The following is a 24,650-nucleotide window of genomic DNA, read 5'->3' as shown; positions in this document are numbered from 1 at the left end:
ATTTAGCAAGCGCTGAATGGGGGATCTTGTGCTTCAGGATATAAGCTCTCCACATTCCTTGGAAAATCACAGTAAAGTAACAGTTCTTATTGAAGTGTGTAGGTGTGATGTTTTTGTTAAAATATTTTAAAAAATCATTCTCTTAATACCTTTCATCCACACCTCATATTGCAGGCAATGTTATTATTAGAAGAAAGGTCCCCGTGATGTATTTTGCACATTTATCAAAGAACAGATTGTAGCAAAAGACTCTACTTCTGTGACAATAGCTTTGATTAACACCTATCAAAATAGAACCATCATTCGCTCACTTAAGCACTTGTTAAATAACCCAATCTGCTACTGAATTAGACCAGATGCCTCCATTTTCACACGTGCTGAGAGGGCAGTTGACACCTCCCTCTTACGCCCCCAGTCATTTATGGCCCTTGCCTACAGGATGTCTCCGTCCTGTTCCAGCTCAAGGTTCTAAGGTTCTATAGAGTCAGGTGTTTTTTTCCAGAGTGGCCTGTGGTATTTCAACTGTGTTGTTCCATGAATCAAGTAAAAGATCCCATAATGGTACCCACCATAACAGTGCCCATTAGGAGTGATGCCATACTCTGATAAGTCTTCATCACCCAGGCTAACTGCTGTGTCGTCTGCAAAGCAGAGTGAGAATCTGGACCAATAGGTCATATTGATGGAAGCAGTTAACATCACAGAATCTCATACAAGTGGTGCTCAATCCGTGATTAGCTGCAGGGCTAGGACTCACTATTAATATTCATTTTTAGAAGAGGCTTCATTATTAGGATCTGCTTTATTATACTTGGCTTAGGTCTGCTTGTAATTTTCATTCTGATTTTGCTCTCTGAAGCCAAACACAGTTAAGTTCATCACGACTGCATGACAACCCTCTCCCATCTGTATCAGGTCTTATTTTTCCTCAATTAAGCAGCTAGATTTCTTGCTGTTCTTCAAGTGACACCAGGTTCAGACCCCCTCATTATCCTGAACACTTTCTTCTTTATATGCTCTAATACTTCAATGTTCCTCATTAAAATGTGGTACCAGGAACTGAATTTAGCACAGCATCCTAAAGGAAATCTGACCTGTAAAAATTATAGGGCAACATTGATTCCTTGCTGTTCTGTCACTGAAGTCTAAAGTATCCTTAGTTTTTATCTGACAGCCACGTTGTCAACTTCTAATACAGAACCCTCCTGCTTAAGGGCCTTTGCACTCACTGTTCTCTCTGTCAGGAAAGCTCTTGCTTCAGGTATTCACGTGGCTCTCTCCTCACTTCATTCTGTTCACATGTCACCACCTCAGCACCCCCCCCAGGTGCAAGCAGTGTTCCCCTTTCACTCTCTTGCCCCTTACATGGCTTTATTACTTTTTTCATACAGTTATCATCACCTGATACATAATTGTTTTCTGTATGAACTGCCTGTCTCCTTCACAGAATGTGTGCTTTATGAGTCAGAGGACTGTTTTGTTCCCTGCTGCATCCCTCTGGTACACGAAATATAGAAAGCACTCAGTAAATATATGTTGACTAAGTGAAAATTGGGTGTATGATCAACTACAATTTCTAGAACCTTTTCTCATGAAATGCTGTTAGATTAAGTCTTTGCCCATTCTTCACTTGGCAAATAACTTGCTTCTCTAATTAAGAAATAGCTCATATTTATTGCATATATTTAGACAATATAGATAAGCAAAAAAAAAAACCCTACTCAAATTCTCTTGTATCTACACAGAATTTTAGTACATATTTTCTAGATTTTTCAATCATATATATATATAAAAAAAAACTAAAATCAGATAATTGTTTACATATTTTAACCTGAATTGTTTTTACTGTATATTTTCCCTTATCAGAAATATTCTTATTAAGTAAGAGATACAGTATTTTACTATGCAGGTATATAATAATTTAACATAATTTACTTAACCAGTCATCAGTTTTTAGAGATGTAGCTTATTTCTACTTTATTCTAATAGTACTGTATCAAACAGTGTTGTAGCTAAATTTATGGGACATCCATAATTATTTCCTTGCAACAAGAAGAACTTTCTGCATCAAAGGGTATAAAATATACAATGCTGCTGTTCAGTATTGTAAATAGAAACATTTAAACTTTCAACACCCAGGAATTTTTACTTTTTTAGAGGTGGAGAGAAGGCATCCATATACCACATGAATCACATACCATTTATATAGTTACTTAAAGTACAAAGTGACATAGTATTTCTGAATGATGATTTAATTATACCTTCCAAGCAAGGAAAATAACGATAAGTTTATAAGTTCATTTTTTTGTCTGTCAAATGTATATATATTTTTTCCCTTGGCCTAAAGGAAAAATCAAAAAACATTTTTAGAAAGTTTTATTTCTTCTGTCCTGTTGAGTTAATTAATTAACTAACTAATTAATTAATTAATTAATTTTGAATCCTGAATGTGTACCCAACCAACATAGGAGCCACTACTCTTAATGTTGCACATTTGATAAATAAATCTGAGTCTTCATTTACAATAAGTTATAAAGTTATGAACAGGATAGACCAAAATCATCTTGTGAGCTATTAGATGTCTTGTGAAAGTTTCATTGCTTTTTTTTTTGTTTTAATGAAGATGGATGGGGATAAGTGAAATGATATTTAGTAGAGAGCTGCAAAAACAAATAAAATGAAGAGTTTGTAGAGGAACTTAAAACAAAGTAAAATATAAAGGAAGGCTGAATAACTAACAGCGATCTATTCCAACAAAGAGAAGTCCCGAGTATGGTTCAGTGTTCAAGCACCCTTCCTGACATTTCTAAATCATTCCTTCAGCTGCTGAAGGACTTCTCTAAGGCAAATACTGATCCATATCTCTACCGAGGATAGAAGAAGAAGACACTCAAAGGTCAAGGTTTTGGTAAGAAAGGAGTCCTTAAGAGCACAGAAGTTCAAGTATTGGAACATTCTGCTAATGAAGATTTTTAAATTCTTGTATTATCTTTAAGAAATTAAATTGGTTCATTGTAACAGAACCTATGACTGTATAACCACCACCACCTCCCCTCCCCCCCCAAATAAAAGAAAAACTGATAGTGGCTTAAAACAGTAATTTGTTATTTCTCAGTTTGTAGGTCTGGATCAGGTTTGGCTTATATTGGTTGGCTTGCCTATGTGCCTGGAGGTAGCCCATGGGTTTACTGGGGACTGACTTGTGTAGGAGTTTCTATGCTGGGATGATTCAGTTCTGCTCCATGTCATCTCCAGCAAGCTAGCACTCCTTCTCAAGAAGGAGGAGCAGGGGTGCAAGAGAGGAGCAGAAATACTCAAGCACTTTCCCAAGATCCTGCAGGCATCACTTGTTAATGTCCCATTGTCTACTGCAAGTCACATGGCCAAGCTATTCGGTGTGCAAGTCAGTTACCAAAAGGCACCAAAATGTAAAACCTGGGGACATTAATATCACAGTCCTTTACGTGAGAGTGTTTAGTAACAGCATCTCTCATAGGTGGCCCCCAGGGATTACTAACCGTCTCTGATTTGATTAGACCAAGGTACCCTGGTGGCTCAGGCACATTCACATCTGAAAGCAGAATAATTATTCGAGGTGTCATTCACATTTATGACTCTATGACAAGATACCTGGACATTAAGATTTTCTTACTGCAGGAGATTGACAAGAATGATACGCATCTTTGTATTGGGAATATATTATGGCCCAATTTCAGAATTTTATTATAGGTCCATGTTGACAATAGAAATTTTTAATGCTCTCATTTGATCTTAAATACTAGCCTCCTATATGATATATATGTGATTTCTGTGTTTATTTTACTACATAAGAAGATAAAAAAGAGATAGCTGCTTAAAAATACCATTAAATGTGCTCTCTTCAACCTTCCCTGAATTGTTATATCTGGGTCCCAACAGTGGGCAACATCTGCTAAGAATGTATCCAGTATAAATAAATGCAGGATTCCACAGTGCGTGAAAGAAAACCAAAAGAAGATCTATAAATAAAGTGTCTGAAAAGCAGTGTGTTTGGAAAAGCGAAGAAGATAGTTGTTAACTAAACATATTTTTAAAAATTTCCAACACTGATGCAAAAAGAAACCAGTAATATTCTTGGAGAGGTATGTATATGTGTATGAAATAAAGAAGATATTCCTTTTCTCCCTGGGATTTAGTTGAAGGATGCGTGATTTTGACTAGATCACACAGTCATTATTAATCTGGAGTTTACGAGACTGGAGCATTGTTGGTCGGATGAGAGGAGATAGAAGGGTAATTCTTCAGGTCCTCTGGGGCACAAAAGAATTGCTGTAAAGTTGCCTCAGTCTTAACGGCTGCAGTTATGACTTTATGTAGTAAGTAGAGACTCCTCCTCCTCCTCTCTCTTTCCCGGGTGTCGTAATGATAATTAAAATGTGCCCATTACTTTCTGTTACCCCGGGAAAAATCCTTTGTTGAGAGTCAAGTCACATTTCTTATTTGCATTTTACAGATGAGGAAATGGAGGATGAGATGAGATCAAGTGACTTGATCAAGGTACATAGTTAGTTGGGGCACTTCCAAATTCTAGCTCAAGGCTCTCCTTCCTACAGCATACTCTCTATCTCTATATGGATTCAGGGTCACCATCATCCTACTCTTTCCAAAGGCACGTGATTGACTTTCTAGGGGAGGAAAGTAGAGGTTCAGGAGGAGAATCAAGCAAGAGATCATGGAGTAGGCATATTGAAAAAAGAAAAACAAAGTCGAGGTAGGAAATTTTATAAGAATTGAAAATAGGTGGTCTGAGAGTCAGATATATTTCTGTATCTGACAACTTCATTTGATCTGGACAGTATTTTGAAGCACAATTTGGTAGATATTTGGTTGAAACGCAGGCAGATTAGCACCTATGGCATAATACTGACCCTTTTATATGTTTATGTTGCTTGTTTGACCTCTGCAGATATTTGATGTTGCAACTCTGAATCTGGATTTAAATTAAGGAGTTCAGTAAAATTGCATTTTAGATAGTAGATCAAGAAGAAGAACGTATCCTTTCAGAGCAGAAGATTGGCTGGTTCTTGTGACCATTGGCCTGGAGGTCTGTAAGTAGCTGAAAGGAACGGAAACCAACTTCAGAGTAAGGAAACCCTGGATGTGCTTGGTGAGGCTCCAGCCTCCTCAGTGAGCCTGCGCAGAGCAGCTGCTCTGCTGGATGAGGTCAGCGTGGGGTTTGGTGTGTGCTTCCACCTCCCTAGAGAGATCAGAGCTATTGCAACACAATATGTTCTCTGAAAACTGGCTCTGGGAGGAAAAACTGTCATCCTAATTATGTCACAGAAATGGGGGACTGTAATGAAGGTCAGTAATGAACACTCAGTAACATAGAGTGGTGGGTTGGATTTGATCATGACACTTCACTGGGCAACACTGGGGAAAAAATGTTTCCCATTCGGCTAAGGGAAAAAGAAAGGCTTTCTGCTTTTAATCACCTGCATTTTCTAGACTCTGTGTCAACATACCGTAGAGCAGTTTTGTAGCTATTTTACAAAAATAATAATTAGATTCACTAGGACCAACCAAATTTTTCTTGATCTACAGACTTCACATTGGATATCATCCTCTTCTAAGTCATGGGTGTCTTCTACCCCTCCTAATCAGTTTATTTCCCTTACAGTTCTTCACATCATTTGGTTAAGATCACTTAGCTTGTAATAGATACACTCTGACTTTCCCTAAACTTAGATTCCCATGGTGATCTAAGAAATTAGAAAGCAGACAGGAGAGGCAGAGAGAAAGAAATTATTCTATTCCCAGTGATGGATGGTAAGAGCCAAACCTTATACAGAACTTACCATGTACCCAGCCCTGTTAGAAGTGGTTTACATACATCGACTCCCTCAATCCTCAGAACAACTTTATCCCCAATTTACTGCTATTGTCCCCATTTTACAGGAAACCGAGGCACAGATAGAAGAGGTGAGGTATCTAAGGCAATAAGTGCCAAGATAGTACAGACAGTTAGTGACAAGGCTGGTTTTTTTTTTTTTTTTTTTTTTTTTTTTTTTGCGGTACGGGGGCCTCTCACTGTTGTGGCCTCTCCCGTTGCGGAGCACAGGCTCCGGACGCGCAGGCTCAGCGGCCATGGCTCACGGGCCCAGCCGCTCCGTGGCATGTGGGATCTTCCCGGACCGGGGCACAAACCCGTGTCTCCTGCATCAGCAGGTGGACTCTCAACCACTGCGCCACCAGGGAAGCCCAAGGCTGGGGTTTAAACATGGATTGTCTATCTCCTGAGCTTCTGGTCTTGACCATTGTGCTATTCTTTTTCCCTTGGGGAACTGGACAAGCCATTCACACATTTCTACTTAGTGTCTTTGCTTAGGATCCCCCTCTTCCTGGAATGTCTTTCATTAGAGTCTCTGCCTGCCAAGGTCAAGTTCAGTTATCACATCCTCTGTGAAGCCTTACTTAATCCCTCCTAGCTTCTCTGTTCTGTTGCCTCCCTTTGTCATGATATTTATCACTTGGTATTTTTGTCACTATATAGTCATCTCTCTCATCTGAAGTTTAGCCACGTCCTTGATGAAGAAGGACATAATGTAATTTTTTTATATTTGTATATCCATGGTGACTAGAGAAGGCATGACACCCAGTAAGTACCCTTATTGTATTGGACATGATTGAATGAAGATTGATGTTTGGAGATGCTTGTACATAAGTAAGAGTAGGTTTTAAGTTTCTTTGAACTCTATATTATTTAGTGTCAATCTCTGGCCCAGTAGGTAGTATTTTTATTGGATATTCACTAGACACTTTGATGACTCTAGGCATATGGGTCTCTGTTCATTTTAAAGCATTATTGAAATGAGAGAGTGGATAACCTTGACTTAGATGAATTTGAATAACTTCTTTGATCTTGAGTCTGTTGTTTCTGAATCTTAATTAGCTACATTGCTCAGTAAATCAGCAGTGGCCCATGGGTTCTTAAATGGTAAAATAAATGGTTTGGTGTAGTTCCTTTATGAATCTGACAGAGTGTCTACATTTCTCATATTTCATTAGATGACATTATTTTCCAGTAACTGCTTAATCTGAAATAATGACATTATGTGCAAATTATGTGAAACCTCATCTACTAATGTTTCTCTGAACACTTAGGATACTAGACTTCTTTTAATTATATTCTCTGCATCAGAGTCCTCACTGTTTTCTCTGCTACTGCTCTGGGTATTCGTGACTAAACAAATCAATTATTAAAATGGAAACATGTTCCTTTTGTGCATTGCCTGGATGTCTTGAATCTCATGAGTGACTTATAGAAATATTTAACTCATCCTGTTTGACAGATGTCACATGTTCAACAAGAATAATGAACGTGCTCTCTGGTACTGAAAAGACTGTGTTAGCAATGGTTTTACTCTGTTTGTAGCACTGCCAGGGGTGAAAGGGTTCTGTTTTGATCAAAGCCATGTTTTGGCTCAGAAGTGTTGAATTGTTTGATCTTGATAACCAGTTCCACAGAGTACATTTACAAGGTTAAAAAAAAGAAAGAAAAGAAAAGAAAAGAAAAAAGAGAAAAAGAAAGATTCGCATCAGGTCAAGGTTAATTGTAGTTGGTATTTGCTTAAAAATTCATCCCCTAACATTCTAGCTTATGATATGATAAATGAACTACTTGGGGGAGAAAAGGTCAATGCTACATTCAGTTTACTGCGGTAGGTGAGCTTCCAATTGGGAACTTAATTTAAAGAGGATTTTAATAAAGAGAGGTATTTTTAAGCATCTAGGTCAATACAGCACATTGAAGGAATTACTCCTGCATGTGGGATTCATTTATGTTCAGAAAAGAAAATTTCAGACCTAGGCTCAATGACCAGAGGCTTGGTTTTCACCTGAATTCTTGACTTTTGAATTGTGTTTTTATAATCTGCATCTCCAAAAGCCTCTCAAGCATGTGCATCTCTAAGGGTTCCCACAATATTCTGCAGCCATCACGATCATTTTGCACATTATACTTTGTTTGAATGGCTTTTTTCTTATACGTAGACCCTGCTGGAAGAACCTTTTGGATGGAGATAGTGTCCTGCTAACACTGTATTTGTAGCACCTAGCACAGTGCCTGGGCCATGGTAGAAAAACAAGCTTCAAGTGACACAATAGACCAGATAGATTTAATTGATGTTTATAGGACATGCCATCCGAAAACAGCAGATTACACTTTCTTCTCAACTGCACATGGAACATTCTCCAGGATAGATCACATCTTGGGTCACAAATCAAGCCATGGTAAATTTAAGAAAATTGTAATCATTATCAAGCATCTTTTCCAACCACAACGCTGTGAGATTAGAAATAAATTACAGGGAAAAAAATGTAAAAAACACAAACACATGGAGGCTAAACAATATGTTACTAAATAACCAGGAGATCAGTGAAGAAATCAAAGAGGAAATCAAAAAATACCTAGAGACAAATGACAATGACAACGACAACACGATGATCCAAAACCTATGGGATGCAGCAAAAGCAGTTCTAAGAAGGAAGTTTATAGCAGTACAATCCTACCTCAAGAAACAAGAAAAATCTCAACTAAACAATCTAAACTTACACCTAAAGGAACTAGAGATGGAAGAACAAACAAAACCCAAAGTTAGTTGAAGGAAAGAAATCATAAAGATCAGAGCAGAAATAAATGAAATAGAAACAAAGAAAGCAGTAGCAAAGATCAATAAAACTAAAAGGTGGTTCTTTGAGAAGACAAACAAAATTGATAAACCTTTAGCCAGACTCATCAAGAAAAAGAGGGAGAAGACTCAAATCAATAAAATTAGAAATGAAAAAGAAGTTATAACTGACACTGCAGAAATACAAAGCATCCTAAGAGACTACTACAAGCAACTCTATGCCAATAAAATGGACAACCTGGAAGAAATGGACAAATTCTTAGGTATAACCTTCCAAGACTGAACCAGGAAGAAACAGAAAATATGAACAGACCAACCACAAGTCATGAAATTGAAACTGTGATTAAAAATCTTCCAACAAACAAAAGTCCAGGACCAGATGGCTTCAAAGGTGAATTCTATCAAAGATTTAGAGAGCAGCTAACACCCATCCTTCTCAAGTGCTTAAAACATTGCAGAAGAAGGAACACTCCCAAACTCATTCTACAAGGCCACCATCACCCTGATACCAAAACCAGACAGAGATACTACAAAAAAAGAAAATTACAGACCAATATCACTGATGAATATAGATGCAGAAATCCTCAACAAAATACTAGCAAACAGAATCCAACAACATTAAAAGGACCATGGACCATGATCAAGTAGGGTTTATCCCAGGAATGCAGGAATTCTTCAATATATGCAAATCAATCAATGTGGTACACCATATTAACAAACAGAAGAACAAAAACCATCTCAATAGATGCAGAAAAAGCTCTTGATAAAATTCAATGCCAATTTATGATAAAAAAACTCTCCAGAAAATATAGAGTTTAGGCATAGGCATATGCCTCTATAGGCATAGAGGAAACCTACCTCAACATAATAAAGGTCATATATGACAAACCCACAGCAAACATCATTCTCAGTGGTGAAAAACTGAAAGCATTTCATCTATGATCAGGAACAAGACACGATGTCCACTCTTGCCACTATTATTCAACATAGGTTTGGAAGTCCTAGCCACGGCAATCAGAGTAGAAAAAGAGATAAAAGGAATCCAAACATCCTGTTATAACTGCTAACATTTTCCTCTTTTGAAAGCCTCTTGACCAAATGGGAAGATGGAAAACTCAATCGACTAAAATGCAGGAGACAAACCTGAATGACACCAAGGGTTGAATTTTTCTTACAGCTGACTCTTGGAAGCTGCTCAACTCACTGATCACTCTAAGGACTAGGCCGTGGCCCAAGGCTTTGAGCCATCAGTCAAACTTCCTAATGACCGTGTCACTGAAGGGAAGCATTATGTGGAACTCAGTGCTAAGAATATTCTCTATGCAGATAAAATATATAATCAGGGATCATCACTTATAGGAAAGCTCTCAGGATATTATTCATCCCAGGGAAAATTTTGTTGGTGCTGTTAAAGGAGATACTTTAAAACAGTGCTTTGGTCTAACGTTATTCCTTAAATTTTCCTTTTTTTGAAGAAAAACATTATATATAGTAGGGTTCCTTAACAGATCAGGTACTAGAAAGAATATAGCACAAATAAATCTTGGGTCCCCACATGACTCAGTGTATAGAATTACAGTAAAGAAACAAATCTCAACTGCCTAGTGGTAATATAAACTTTTCATTGACTTAGTTAAATGTGAAAAGATGCCAACAGAGCAGTTTTATTCTTTCTCCTATTGTTCCTTCATATTTGCTCTGTGGGCTATTTCTTTCTCTGCCCCTGGATAAAAATTTAGACACATACCACAGCTTTTCATCCTCCTTAGTTCTAAGGACTATCTCATTTCAGTAAGTAAAATGTCAGTCGTCAGTATAATAATCAAAACTCTGATCTAGTGACACATGTAGAGGTACTCACCTCCCACCAGCTTGCACTGCTTCAGATCTAGAAACCTCATTGGGGAGGAGGAATTCAGTTGGCTTTTTCCACCATCTTTGATTATATCCTTGCCTTCTTGGTAGCTGGGTTTAGGGAGAGAGGGGAGCAGGAGAGAAGCATCATAGCCTTTTGTGGCTGGGTGGTCACCACCTGTCATTAGCTTTTCTGCATTTCAGGGAGATTAGAATTGACTCATTCTCTCAGGACCTGTACTCTTCTCAGAGAGTCTCCCTGTGGTATAATAAAAAATAAGTTTTTGGTCTTCTTCCCAGTTCCTGACACATCTCCTGAAACCCTTGGAATCTCTGAAGTGATGAGTGTCTTTCTTATGCTGAGATGATATGATTAGGGACCCCTAGATAGCTTCAGAGTTGGGACTGGTTGCCAGATAGACCAAGTCATAATTAGAAACTTGGATTTTTTAGCTCTGAGATTGAGTTCAGTCACCAATGGTCAATGATTCAGTCAGTCATGTTTACTAGTGAAAACCTTCATAAAAACACCTGAACACCAGAATTCAGAGAACGTCCAGGTTGGTGAAAACAGTGAGGTGCTGGAAGGGAATGGAAGCTCTGTACCCAGTTCTCTGTGCCTTCTCTTATACACCTCTTTTATTGGACTGTTCCTGAGTTGTATTGTTTATAATAAAAAGGTAGTGCTTTCCTGAGTGCTGTGAGTCATTCTAGTGAATTATCAAACCTGAGGAGGGTGGTAGGAACCTCTGAGTTTGTAGTCAGCTGGGCAGATATGTGGGCAGCCTGGGCACCCCATTTGTGCTGGCATGTGAAGTGGGAGCAGTTTTTTGGGGACTGAGACCTTAAAACTAGGGAATATAACAGTGACTCTGGGTAGTTACTGTCAGAATGGACTTGAACTGTTGGACAGCCAGCTGGTGCTGGAGAACTGGTTGTTGGTATGGACACACCCACACATTTGACGTCAGAAGTTTTGTCAAGGAGAAAAACCTCTTATTTATGGTCTCTCGTAGACTTTCCCTAATGCAGACCTTTGGCCAGCTCTTGTTCAATCCCCTTTCATATTTGTTATGATCCTTTAACCCGAGGGATGTTTGTCAAGCTGTTCTAGTTTCCCAGGACCTGCATGGGTCTCTTCTCTCAGGATGGGCCAGGGTAGCTGTGTGAACACCCAAGGCCTGAGCCTTGGCCAAGAGGAGGCTCTTTGCAGGTGGCTGTGTAGACAGAGCATGGACACAAGGTCTTGGGTGTCCATACGCTTGCTTGTGAAGTCCTGCACAGTACAGAACAGGACCATGTGTGGAACCAGATGGAGACAGGCTGTGGACCAGGGCCTGGCCTACTCTCACCTCTCCTACTCTATGTTCTGGGACAGAACTTCAAGGAGGCCATGAATTCTAAATCCATACCTGGCCTTCCTGGCTTTACATTTGTCAAATTAGGAAAATAGGACATATTTTATTTATCTGTCTTTTGACTTGGTTTATACTTTTAAAATTTAAACATATGGCATCTGGGCTATCCATGTGACTCTTACCATAGAGGCCCACGGGTTTGCGATGAACCTGGAAGTAAATGTAAATTCTATTTTCTTCTTTAGTTTGGCCTTAAAGGATCTTCTGTGAAAGATTCTTACAGAAACTGGACACCAATTTCACAAAGTTATTTTCCTTTGCTCCTTGACTCCATGTAAATAGGCCATAGTAGGTCTCACTTTATAGCTTTTTCCTGTAGCATCTTATAATTTAATAATATCACCTAATATAGTGTATGATATACTTATATATTATGTTTATTTTTTATTGCTTGTCTTCCTATCCTCTGCCCACTGCCCTGTATCATCCCTATTTCCATTAGAACCTGATTTCCATGAGGATATTCCAAGAATCAGAACAGTACTTGTAACATAGTAGGCACACAATAAATATTTGTGGAACAAAGGAATATATATATATGCACATATATATGAACATAAGGTAAAATGAACATTAGGTACCTACTCTTTAGCTGGTGAGATTTGATGATTTCAATTTATTAATTGTAGTTTTACGTATCTTATAAATTTTCTATAGTAAATCCATCTACTGTAATAACAAAGTAATACAGTGAGTATGTTAAATTACAGTGGATCTTCCTTATCTGTAAATGCTTTATTTCTTGAAAATTGAATATTGTTATGTATATGTAGTAGATGATAAAACGAAACTATGATTCTAATAGCTTCATCTTGTGAAGGATTTGGTGTTTCTCACGTTCTCCCCAGGGCCTTTGTACCTGAACATGATTGTGACTGTTTACCACATGAGATAGATTTTTGTGTCCTTCTCACTACCACCCATTTAGTTTTGTGTTTGCACCTTAGTTGCAGCTACTCTGGCTGTTTTTTCCTTGCCTGCAGCCCAGAGAGCATATACTACAGAGTACACCTGCCTTGTGCTCAGAACATAGGCAGATATAATAATCAAACCACAATTTCTTGTCAAATACTTAATTTGTGCTCAATTCACACTATGAAAAGATGGTTCTCTTATTTTCAGAGCATACAATTCAATCAAGGTGTCATTTTTTAAAAAGTTGTCTTAAAAACATAAGGGTGATAGAGGGGACAACTGCATATAATGTACTTTAAAAATGTTCTGTGTCTTTGGTGACACCAAAGCACCTAAATGCATACATTGCTCACAGTTAAAAAGCTGTGACTCTGTGTGCATGCATTGGGGGTGGGCAAAGTCATGATCTTGTTTCTTTTTGAATGTCAAATATTGGGCTCTTTTGAAACACCCCAATTTTTGGTGCTGTTTGAGATAAACAAGCATCTATCTAAGTCAGGTCATCTGTCTAAGATGGTCACCTGGCTGTTTGACCATCATAAGCCAGTAAGTATTTATGACCAACACAACAATTATTTTACTTTAACTGTGATGTTATATAGAGATGACACTGGATTTACATTTCCTTTGTCTTAGAAACATAGTACAGACTCGCCATTGTTCTCTGAGCTCCTCTGCATTTTTTGTTTTATCCATTGCTTATTCAAGAAACAGGAAAAATATGTTTCAGTATGCTTTCTAGGATATTTCATAGTATGTGGGTGAAATTTTTATGTTTCAGAAATCTCAATTCCAGTTTTAATGGAATTACATAATTCAAACTGAATTGAAAACCAAAGCTCTAGCACATTTTGCTCGTACTGATATTAATCTCATGTTATTCTAGAAAAGTTATGACATTAAAAAGTTTGTAAGCCTAGTCCACAAATCACCTCCATTATGAAAGTGACTGTAATTTCCTCATTTGAAAGAAGTATGTCTTTTTTTAAAAACTCTGTAACATGTGACCAGATCTTTAGTAGGTTCTCCGTGTAGAATGAAAAGAAAGCAGACCAGCTCCCATCCTCCAAGAGCTTACATGCAGAGTCATCAAACACACACATACAATTACATATATTTTTCTATTACAGAAGTGGATGCATGTTATGAAAAGACTGACAGGTTGTATAATTAAAATACTGAACTCTCTAAGGAGATGACCTTGGGGCAGGCGGAAGAGGTAGGCCTGGTAGAGCTGCATTCATGGCTGAGGCACTGAGGTCTTGAGGCCTACACTGCTTGACTGGTTTGAAATTTTGAGAGAATTTCAGTGGGGCTGCCCCATACAAGTGAGTGGTTTAGATTTTGTGGTGTGGATCTTTTCAGAACATTCCATGGGTGAATCTGTCAAATGCTGTGTTGAGAAACACTGGCATAGAGAATTGAGCTGTCTTTTCCTTGGGAGTGTGCTGACTGCATTTCTTTAACTGGATTTTGTCATGGTTCATATAGCAGGAATAGGGACAGCTGGAGGTTGATTCAGATCTTTGCAAATGTGTTGTGTAATTCAGTCACATTGATGAATGTTCTTCAGTACCTGTTATGTGCTTGGTGCTTCTCAGGCACTAATGATAATAATACTAACAGTAACAATGATAGCTAACAAGTATACATTTTTGCTATGTACCATAATAATATTCATTGATAGTTGTGTAGCTTTACTGTGTGCCAGAAACAGTTCTTAGTATTACATTTATGTTTTTTATTTTTAATTTTTTTCTGTATTCTCTCTTTTTTTTTTTTTTTTTTTTGCCACACCGCACAGCTTGTGAGATATTAGTTCCCTGACTAGGGATTGAACCAGGGCCTGTGACAGTGAAAGTGCTTAGTCCCAACCACTGGACCGCCAGGGAATTCCCAGTATTACATTTATTAACTCTTTTGATCCTTATATCAAACTTTTGAGGCAAGTACTCTTATTATCCCTTTTTTTATAGATGAAGAAAATGAGGCACAGAGAGGTTAAGTAAGGCTGAATCCAAACTCACGTATTCTCTTTCCAATGGCCATGTTTTTATCTGCTATGCCGTGTTGAATTGTGATTTATATTTCCAACTCTAGAGAAGAGAGTGGAAGACACCAAAAAGCTGACTATATATAAGGAAGAATAAAGTGCCATTAATTCTGACTTTGGAAAGGTGGACAGTTGGCAGGAGGCTTGGAGTGGAAGGAGAGGAATCTGCTAATACTTGGTCTATATAAATTATAATAAGCTCCCGATTAAAGGGAATTTAAGAAGTGGGCCCACCTGAGAACACCTACTAGCCAGGAAGTTTCCTAAATCAAGGTCAGACCTTGTGGTCAGGGTCATACAGCCCTACTATGCTACATGGACACTGAGGGCAGGGTTCATGCCAACCACAAGTAGACACAGAGAAGGGGGTGTTGGGTAATAGGCAGGAACCAAGTTTTCTCCTTTCTTGATAAGTAGTTGGATAACAACCTTGGCACTTAGTCCTGTGTGCTGATTGCTGCCAGTGACCAGTGATGAGCAAACACATGGTAGCATCTGTGCTGAGGCCTGGCATCAATTACTGACAGTATCTTCAGCATCAGCTATAATGATCACCACGATTAGCCTCCACAGGGCATTTTACACATTACAAAAGAGTTTCCTGTGTATTGTATTATTTTAATGTGTGGAAATTGATGTATTTTGCCCTCATTTTTGTAAAAAATATTTTGCTTTTGCCAAAAGTAATATATGTTTATAGTTTAAAAAGTGGTACTGATAAGCTTATAATGAAAAACAAGTGTCTTCACTCCCTCCTTCCAATTTCCACCTCTATAGAAGTAATTAGTTTTAACTTATTTTTAGCTGCTGCTTTTGACATATACCCTGCTATATCTAAGTAACCTGCTTACATTGCTATTTCTTGATTTTTCCATTTTAAATATTATCCACTGACTTCTTATAAGAGAAGATGAGGATTTAAATTCTTAACCCTCTCCTTCCTCCCTCTTCCCACACACATACACACTCTCATGTACCCACTTCCAATGTCCCTAGCCTTGCAATTCAGTTAAATTATACCTTTTGGTTATATCAGTATCTTTGTTTTATTACCATGAAATTTAAATCTAATTCACAATTTTAAAATTTATTATACCATGTATCTTATTATGTGTTACTTCTTTTCTTGTCCAACTCTGCTTGGAGTAAATTTTAGTTTTTAATTACATAATTTTCTCTGATTCTATCACTCATTAATTCCTGAACTTTTGAACAGAACTTGAAAGTTGTTGTTGATACATTCATACTCATCGAGTGGCGTATCTTTTTTTTTTTTTTTTCTGGAGGGATTCATTCCTGCAACCCTTTATCCTCTTTTTCTACTTTTAACTGGCTAATGTGTAGACTTGCTGCATCTGGGATACCACCATCACCTTTGCCTGAGAACTCCCTCTCTTCCGGGTTGGTTCTTTGGTTCTTGAATCCCACTTTCTGATTTATATCTCTGTTTTGTGGCAGCATGTTCTTCAGCAGCTTCCCAAGAAGGGCGGCAGGAAACATTTTTGAGATATTGTTTATTAGTTAGCATAGGCTATTATGGTTTCTCAACTTCAGCACTGTTGACGTTGGGGACAGATAATTCTTCCTTGAGGGAGGCTGTCCTGTGCATTGTAGAATGCTTAGCATCACCCCTGGGCTCTACCCACTGGATGCCAGTAGCACTGTCTCAGTTGTGGTAACCAAAAGTATTTCAAGACACTGCTAAATGTTCCCTCGCAGGGCAATATCAACTCTGGTTGAGATCCACCAGGCTTTGTAAGCATATTAACCCTCAAATCTCAGTTGCTTAACCAAACAAATGTTTGTTGCTTGTTCATGGTACATGTGCAGTGGAGGTGGGCACAGTATTCTGTTCCTCATATTAATTTATATAATTGTTCCAGAACCCAAGGTGACAGACATGCTTCCATCTTTTATTGGCACAATAATTGTATTCTAAGGTCAAAGTTGCTGAGGGGTTAGGGGAACAGGGGAATTTTCACTCTCTCAGTTTAGAACTAATAAGCTTCACTTCTCATATTCTATTAGCCAGAATTAGTTACATATACATTTTTAATTTCAAGGAAGAAAAGGAAAAATGATATCTATCACATCTTACAATTCTGAAAATGTCTTCACTTTACCCTTATCTAGTTAATAATTTGTCTGGGTTTAGAATTCTCCACAAGAAAGCAATTTTGTGGTATAAATGTCATTTCACAGATGAAGAAATACCATCAGAAAGTTACAGAACTAGTAAGTAGTAGAACTGAGAATGAACCAGTTGCCTGATTTCAAATCAGAGGCAATACTTTGTGTTCACTGCACCCATTTTATTTTCCTCCTGGGCACACAGATGAACTGCATTTGCCAACTTCCTTCTGTTAGATTTGTCTCTGTGACAGTTTTGGCCAGTGGAATGAAGCAGAAGTGATGTATGCCTGGACCATAAAAATGCTCCACGTGCAGTTTTCTATTATTCACTTTCTTTTCTCATGGTGAACCCAGAAACCATGAGTTGAATGGTGGCATCATAAAATGGAAAGAGCTTGATTCTCTGAATATTGTTATAAAGAAGAATCCTACTCCAACCTCACCGGACAGTGAATGATTAAATAATAAACTGTAAACAGTGTTAAGCCCCTGAGGTGTTGAAGTTAATTATATTACCAGCTAGTGTTATTTCCCCTGACTAATAGAGGAATGGATACTAGAAGTAGAGTGATGCCATTATAGAAATTTGAAATAAGTATCTTTGATTTAATGGCGAGAAGTAAACGGTAAGAAACTCATGGCAGAGGTGGAAAGATAGTGACCCATGTCATGTGGCGGCAAAACATTTGGTGAAACTATTTCATGTACTGTGTTGAAAGACAGACAATGTACCTCCTATGCCAGCAGCTCTAGGAAAAGTGATTGAAAAGAACTTCTATATTAATGTATAAGTTAAGTTACAAGAGATGACAATTTGCCAGTTTGCCAGCAGAAATGAAAGGATATAAAAAGAGTCCAGAAATGTGAAATCTTGGAGGATTGGAAAAACCAAATGCTTCTCTATCACATAGAGTAGAATACACGAGATTGAGGAATACTTTGAGCAATTAAATTCTGTAAAGAATTTATGGCTTAAGGACATGGTACGTTTTAGCCTGATAGCTTCAAGACAGAAGCCATTCTATTAAGAGAGAAGCAGGGAGTGACAAGTCAAATAAAAGAGACTTGAGAGCTAGATCTAGAAAAGAGCTTTTGGATTAAAACTCTTAACAAATTAGAGATAGAAGGAAGTAACTCAATATAATAAAGGTCATGTATGATAAACCTACAGATAACATCACACTCAACTGTGAAAAGCTAAAAAGCTTTTCCTCTAAGATCAGGAACAAGAGAAGGATGCCCACTCATCACTTCTATTCAATATAGTACTGGAAGTCCTTGTCAAAGCAGTTGGACAAGAAAAAGAAAAGGCATCTAAGTTGGAAAGGAAGAAATAAAATTGTCTCTATTTACAAATGACATGATGTTATATATAGAAAACTGTAAAGCCTACACACACACACACACACACACACACACAAAATTGTTAGAACTAATGAACAAATTCAGTAAAGTTACAGGATACAAAATTAACATACAAAATCAGTTGCATTTCTATACACTAACAACAAACTATCCAAAAAAGAAATAGCTTCAAAACAACATCACAAAAATAAAATACTTAGCAATAAATTCAACCAAGGAGGTGAAAGATATACATTTAAAACCATAAAACACTGATGAAAGAAATTGAAAATATGTGACTAAATGAAAAAATATCTTGTGTACATGGATTGAAAGAATTATATTGTTAAGATGTCCATAGAAATCCCTATTTGATAACAATCTCTAACAAAATTCCAGTGGCATTTTTCACAGAATTAGAAAAAGCAATCCTAGAATTCATATGACACCAAAAAAGACAAAGAATAGCCAAAGCAATCTTGAGCAAAAAGAACAAATTTGAAGTCATCATACCACCTGATTTCAAAGTATACTATAGAGCTATTGTAGTAAAAGCAGCATGGTACTGGTATTAAAACAGAAACATAGATTTATGTTACAGAATAGAGAGCCCAGAAATAAGTTCACACATTTATGTTCAATTGATCTTTAACAAAGATGCCAAGAATACACAGTGGGAAAGGATGGTATCTTCAGTAAATGTTGTTGGAAAACTTGTTTTCCAACAGAAGAATTAAATTGGACACTCATCTCACTCCATACACAAAAATCAACTCAAAGTGGGTTGAAGACTTAAATGTAAGACCTGAAATCATAAAATGATTACAAGAAAAATTTTCTTGACATTGGTCTGGGCAATGATGTTTTGGATATGACCCCCCCCAAGCACAGGCAACAAAATAAAAATAGACAAAAGGGATTGTATCAGACTACAAAGCTTCTGCACAGCAAAGGAAAGAGTCAACAGACTGAAAAGACTACCTACAGAATGGGGAAAATATCTGCAAACCATACATGTGATGAGGGTTAATATCCAAAATATATAAAGAACACAAGCAACTCAATAGCAAGAAAACAATTAACCCAATTAAAAAATGGGCAAAGGCCCTGAATAGATATTTCTGAAAAGTTATACAAATGGCCAATAGATATATGAAAAGATTCTAAACATCAGTAATCACCAGGGAAATGCAAATCAAAACCACAGTGAGATATCGGCTCACACCTGTTAGATTGGCTATCATCAGAAAGAAAAAAAAAATAGGTGTTGGCAAGAATGAGGATATGTGGATATGCCTCATGTAGATATGGAATGCCTCATTCACTATCATGATGTGTCACACATTACATTTGCTTTACAGCTTATGAAATGGGGCATTGGCTCATATCTATGGAATTCACTGGCTTTCCATCTACCAAATCATCCAGAAGCAACTACATAGATAGATTGGTGGAATGGAATATTGATTGAAAAGGCCAACAGTGCCTTGAAGATTGGGGTTCTGTCCATGAGATGTATTCTTGGAGTGTCTGACCAGTTTATGATTCTCCCATATCCAGGATATAAAGGCCTTGGAATTAAAAGGGTGAAAAGAAAATGGCCCCTTCTTTTTATTATCCCTAAAGGTCTACTTGTCAAGTTGTGCTTCCCATCCCTGCAATGCTTGGATCTGATGGTTTTGAGGTCTTCGTTCATAATGGAGGAAAGTGTCTAGCAGTAACCACTAAAGGTTGCATTGACTAGAAGTTGTGGATATCAGCTATTCATTTGGGTTCTTCATACCAGTAAAATGACAGTTAAGAAAGGGAGTTACTATATTGTCTGGGGTGATTGATCCTGATCATCAGGAACAAATAAGGTTGCTGCTACACAACAGGGTCAGGAGGAGATTTTTGGAACCCAGGGCATTTTATGAGACCCCTCTTAGTCCTTCAGTGCCTAGAGATCAAAGTAAATGGAAGACTAAAGCAACTCAGCACCATCAAGACCGCTGATGTTTCATTCCCTCAAGAATGGAGATCTGGGTTATTCCATCAAGTAAAGAACCATCACCAGCTGAGATTTGGCTGAGCACATAGGGAGCATGGGGCCACCAGTTACAGAACCGAGGATCATAATAGCTATGCATTTTCCTTTTTGAATGCTATATATAGAAGTATTTACCAATTTCTTTTTTTCCTCCTCATTGTATTAAGAGTGTTGGTGGTAGTTACCTTATAATGTAGCCTTTAAAATAAATAAGGGAATTGTAACTGAACTACAAGAGTAGTGAACATGACCCAGAGATGGATAGTTACTGATAAGACTGGTTTTCCTGGTTTGGGGAGAGGATGAACATGTCATTATTCATGTGAGCGATAATTGGATCATATTCAGCAGAAGAAAAACGTTTTTGTCTTACTGCTTTGAAGTTTTAAGTGTATGTATAAGGTTATATATGAACACTGAGTATCCAAAAGAGCAGACACTGCCACATATTGTTGGATCTCAGTGCTATTCCTGCCCATTTAGGCTGTCTTAGTGCTATTCCTGCCCATTTCCTGTCCACCAGATGTAGGATCTAGTTTATAGGATAGATTTAGAAGGTGAGAGATAAAGATAAACCATTCTTCTCTGGCAGCAGCTCCTGGCAGGCACATGGCCAGACAGCAGACATGAAATTTGCAGTGGCTTTCTGTGAACTCCTGTAAAACACCTGCTACCATGCTGCAGGCAGTAGGGTCCATTGGTGTCAACTTCTCTGCTTCCCTGCTCTTTCTGAGCTCCTAAAAATCAGCAGTGAGTTTCTTGACCTTTTTCAGCCAGTTCTTCCAAAAGTTTCTAAGCACTTAATTTACTGTCTTAATTCTCTTCCTATTTAAAATAGCCAGTGATTTCTGGTCTCCTGACAAACTGCTGATAAATATCTGTTTCCTCTTTTTTTTCTCCTCTATACCACACTGCACCTATTTCGTGTTTAGCTCTGTGGGATGTGGTTTAGGTAAGTCAGTAGAAGAAATGGCATAGCTATATTTGTTAACTACTTGCTATATAGCAAAGCACCCCAAATTTAGTTGCATTCAACAACAACTATTTTATTATACTCACAAATTCCATGGGCCAAGAATTTTGACATGAAAACACCATGGCTTGTTTCTGCCACATCACATCTTGGCCTATCTGGGAAGATGCATAATCTGAAGTTAACTCCACAGCTGGTTACTAAAATCATCTGAAGGTTTGTTTACTCACATGCCTGGCACTTGGGCTGGGAGGACTTGATGACTAGTATTGTGGGCTGCAAGGAGCACAGGTGGCCTCTCCACAAGGCTTAGCTTCCCCACAACATGGCAGCCTCAGGGTAGCCAGACTTCTCAGGGGTGGCTCAGTGCTCTAAGGCTGAACCAGCAAACAAGGTGGGAGCTGCATCCCCTTTCATGACCAAGGTGGGAGCTGCATCCCCTTTTATGACCCAGGTGGGAGCTGTATCCCCTTTTAAGACAAAGCATTAGAGATCACACAGCATTACTTCCACTAAACTGTCTTAGTCAATTACAGCCAGAAGGCCATCAAGAGCCAAGGGAGGTGCATATACTCTCAACTACATAGGATTAATGTCTACACGTTTCAAACCTTCAATACCATCTGATTGAGAAGACAGAACTGCTACACCTGCAGTTGTAGTTCCTCTTACCTGGATTCTCTCTCATTATCCAGATCTCAATACAAATTTCATCCCTGCAGAGAACCCTGATCTGACATCACAGAGAAGAGTGGTTAAGCACACTGACCATGAAGCCAGCAGCTCACTGCAAGCTCCAGCTCCACTACATACGAGCTGAGTGGCCCCAGCAATTATTTACTCTTTCTGTATTGGAGTGTCTACACCTGTAAGAAGATGACAGTGATACCTACTTTAGAAGCTTGGTTGAAGACTTGTAGTGGATTGAATGGTGGCCCTCAAAGATCTTTTCCACCTGGAACATGTGAAGGTGACTTTACTTAGAGAAAGGGTTTTTTTTCAAGTGTATTTAGATTAAGAATCTTGAGATGGGATAGTCCTGGATTAGGGTGGGCTCTTAACCCATTAACAAGTGCCTTTATCGAGAGAATAATTATGTTTGACTTCATAAATAAGTGCTATATGAGCGTTATCTATCTTTACTTATCTCTCCTTCCATCACTCAATCCCATGACTTTGTTTTATAGTACCTATCAATAGTTCAAATTTTCTTGTTTCTTTATATATAGAATGTAAATATAAGCACCTTGATAGTAGGGTCCTTTTCCATCTTTTTCACTGTTGTATCCTCAGTCTTTTAAAACATGATAGTAGATATTGGATGATCATTATTTACTGAAAAAAATGAGTAAACAAATGGATCTAAAAAAATCACAGAAAAAAGTAAATGCTAAACTATAGAGTCAAATAGGATTTCAAATGGGAGATACGTAGTGTGATGGAATAGTTTAACAGTCTTCACGAAGGAGGTGGAAATTGAGGTGGGATTTAAGGACAGTGAGAGTTCAATGTGGGGAAAGTGTATTGAAGGTTGGAAGCAAGTCTTATTCATCTTTATATTCCCATTTTACAATATGAGTGTCTGGCATATAAAATATACTCATATTTTTAAATTGAATTTAGGAAAGAAACATTCCAGGAAGTGAATAGTATGAGCACCATATAGAAGGATTCTATGAGGAATAAATATGTAAGTAAGACAGGAACAATTAAATGTTCTGAACCCATTTGTTTGACTGAAGTAGGATTGAAAATCCTTTTCTTACATAATCTCCTACAATTTATTTACTACTGATTCCATTTTACTTAGAAGGAGCCTCTGTTCTCCTGGAAATATGCCCACAAGGAAGAGAAACCCCTAACATTTACCAAAACCAATGCCTACTCCAATTTGCTGTTCTGAAGATAGATAGCTCTTCTAGCATTCTTAATCTCTGCTTATGAAACTAATGACTTTTCAGTTGGCCTGCTCGTCACAACTTTCTTCTTTCCCATACATTAGAATGAATCTACCCTTAAGTAAATCAGGCTGTTTTTCCTTTGCTTTCTTTTTTATAGCTCTTTCTCTTGGCTGCACATATGGTTATTGCTTTTTAAGGAAAAACAAACCAAACATGAACTCTTTCTGTATTTTCTGTGGCTCCAAGCTATTACTTTTCAAAAACAATTTCCTTTTATTAATAGGTGAGTGAATTGAACTGATTTTCCAACTCAATTTCTAAGCATTTTTACCACACTTCTAATTTAGATCTTCCTTTATTGTTATGACAGACCAGCAGACCATTTTCCTTTTTTGTCTCAGTTGTGCAATGACCCGTATGTATAAAACTACTTTAAAAAGATGCCATAACAAATAATCAGAATTGTAAACATTTTAAATCAACATACACTGAAAAATAACTCTCCAGAAAAGGCAAGGTCTACCAGAAACACTATGGTAAAAATGAAATCATAAAAAGACATTACAGTAAAATATAAAAATACAACTATAAATATAAAATATAAATAATTTTGCTTCCTGAATAATGTTTTTCCTCTGTTTCATTTTATCTCATATCTATGATGAAATAGTGTTGAATTTTAATGAGGAAGAGAAAAGTTAAAGCTAGTTTAAATATAGGCTTTTTTTTTTTAACAATAGCATCTTCTTTTGGCCTCGGTTTCATCATCTGTAAAATGGAGATAGTTATGTGACTGTCTCTTGGGTCAATTCACTGATACATGATTTTGTGGGTTTTGTTTTATTTTTATCTAATTCCTTGACACTGTGTTGAGATGGGGATGTTTACTAAAGGGAGATGAATAGACATGACATTGAAATATAGAGCCAGTCTAATGATTTGCTTTTTAAGTTTTTAAAGGACACTAGCTAAGTTTACCTAAATTGGAAAGAAAAGAATAAAACTCATCTTTATAAGAATTAGCAGAGTGGTTCATCCTCGAGAAATGCTCTGTAGAGCATGAGACTGCAAAATGGGAATAGATCTTGCAAAGATTCTGCAATGAGCAATCTCCATAAAGGGCCAGAGTGGATCTGCTTGGACATGTGGTACCCAGGCTGGGCTATAGTGACAACCCCTAATCAACAGAGGTGTCACCTGTAGCACACATCTTTTACAAGGTGTGAGCTTATTTCACTCCAGGACCTTCCTACCTCACTCCCTGGTTCTGTGATTAAGTTAGGTACCTAGAGAGTCATATTATTATTATTTTTTCTACAACTGGGGTGTCACTTAGTTGAGTCCTGCACTGTTTATTTAGA

The sequence above is a fragment of the Mesoplodon mirus genome (genome assembly GCF_964341445.2).
Source record: "Mesoplodon mirus genome assembly, chromosome: 2".
NCBI lineage: Eukaryota > Metazoa > Chordata > Mammalia > Artiodactyla > Ziphiidae > Mesoplodon > Mesoplodon mirus.
This window is presented reverse-complemented; position numbering follows the sequence as displayed.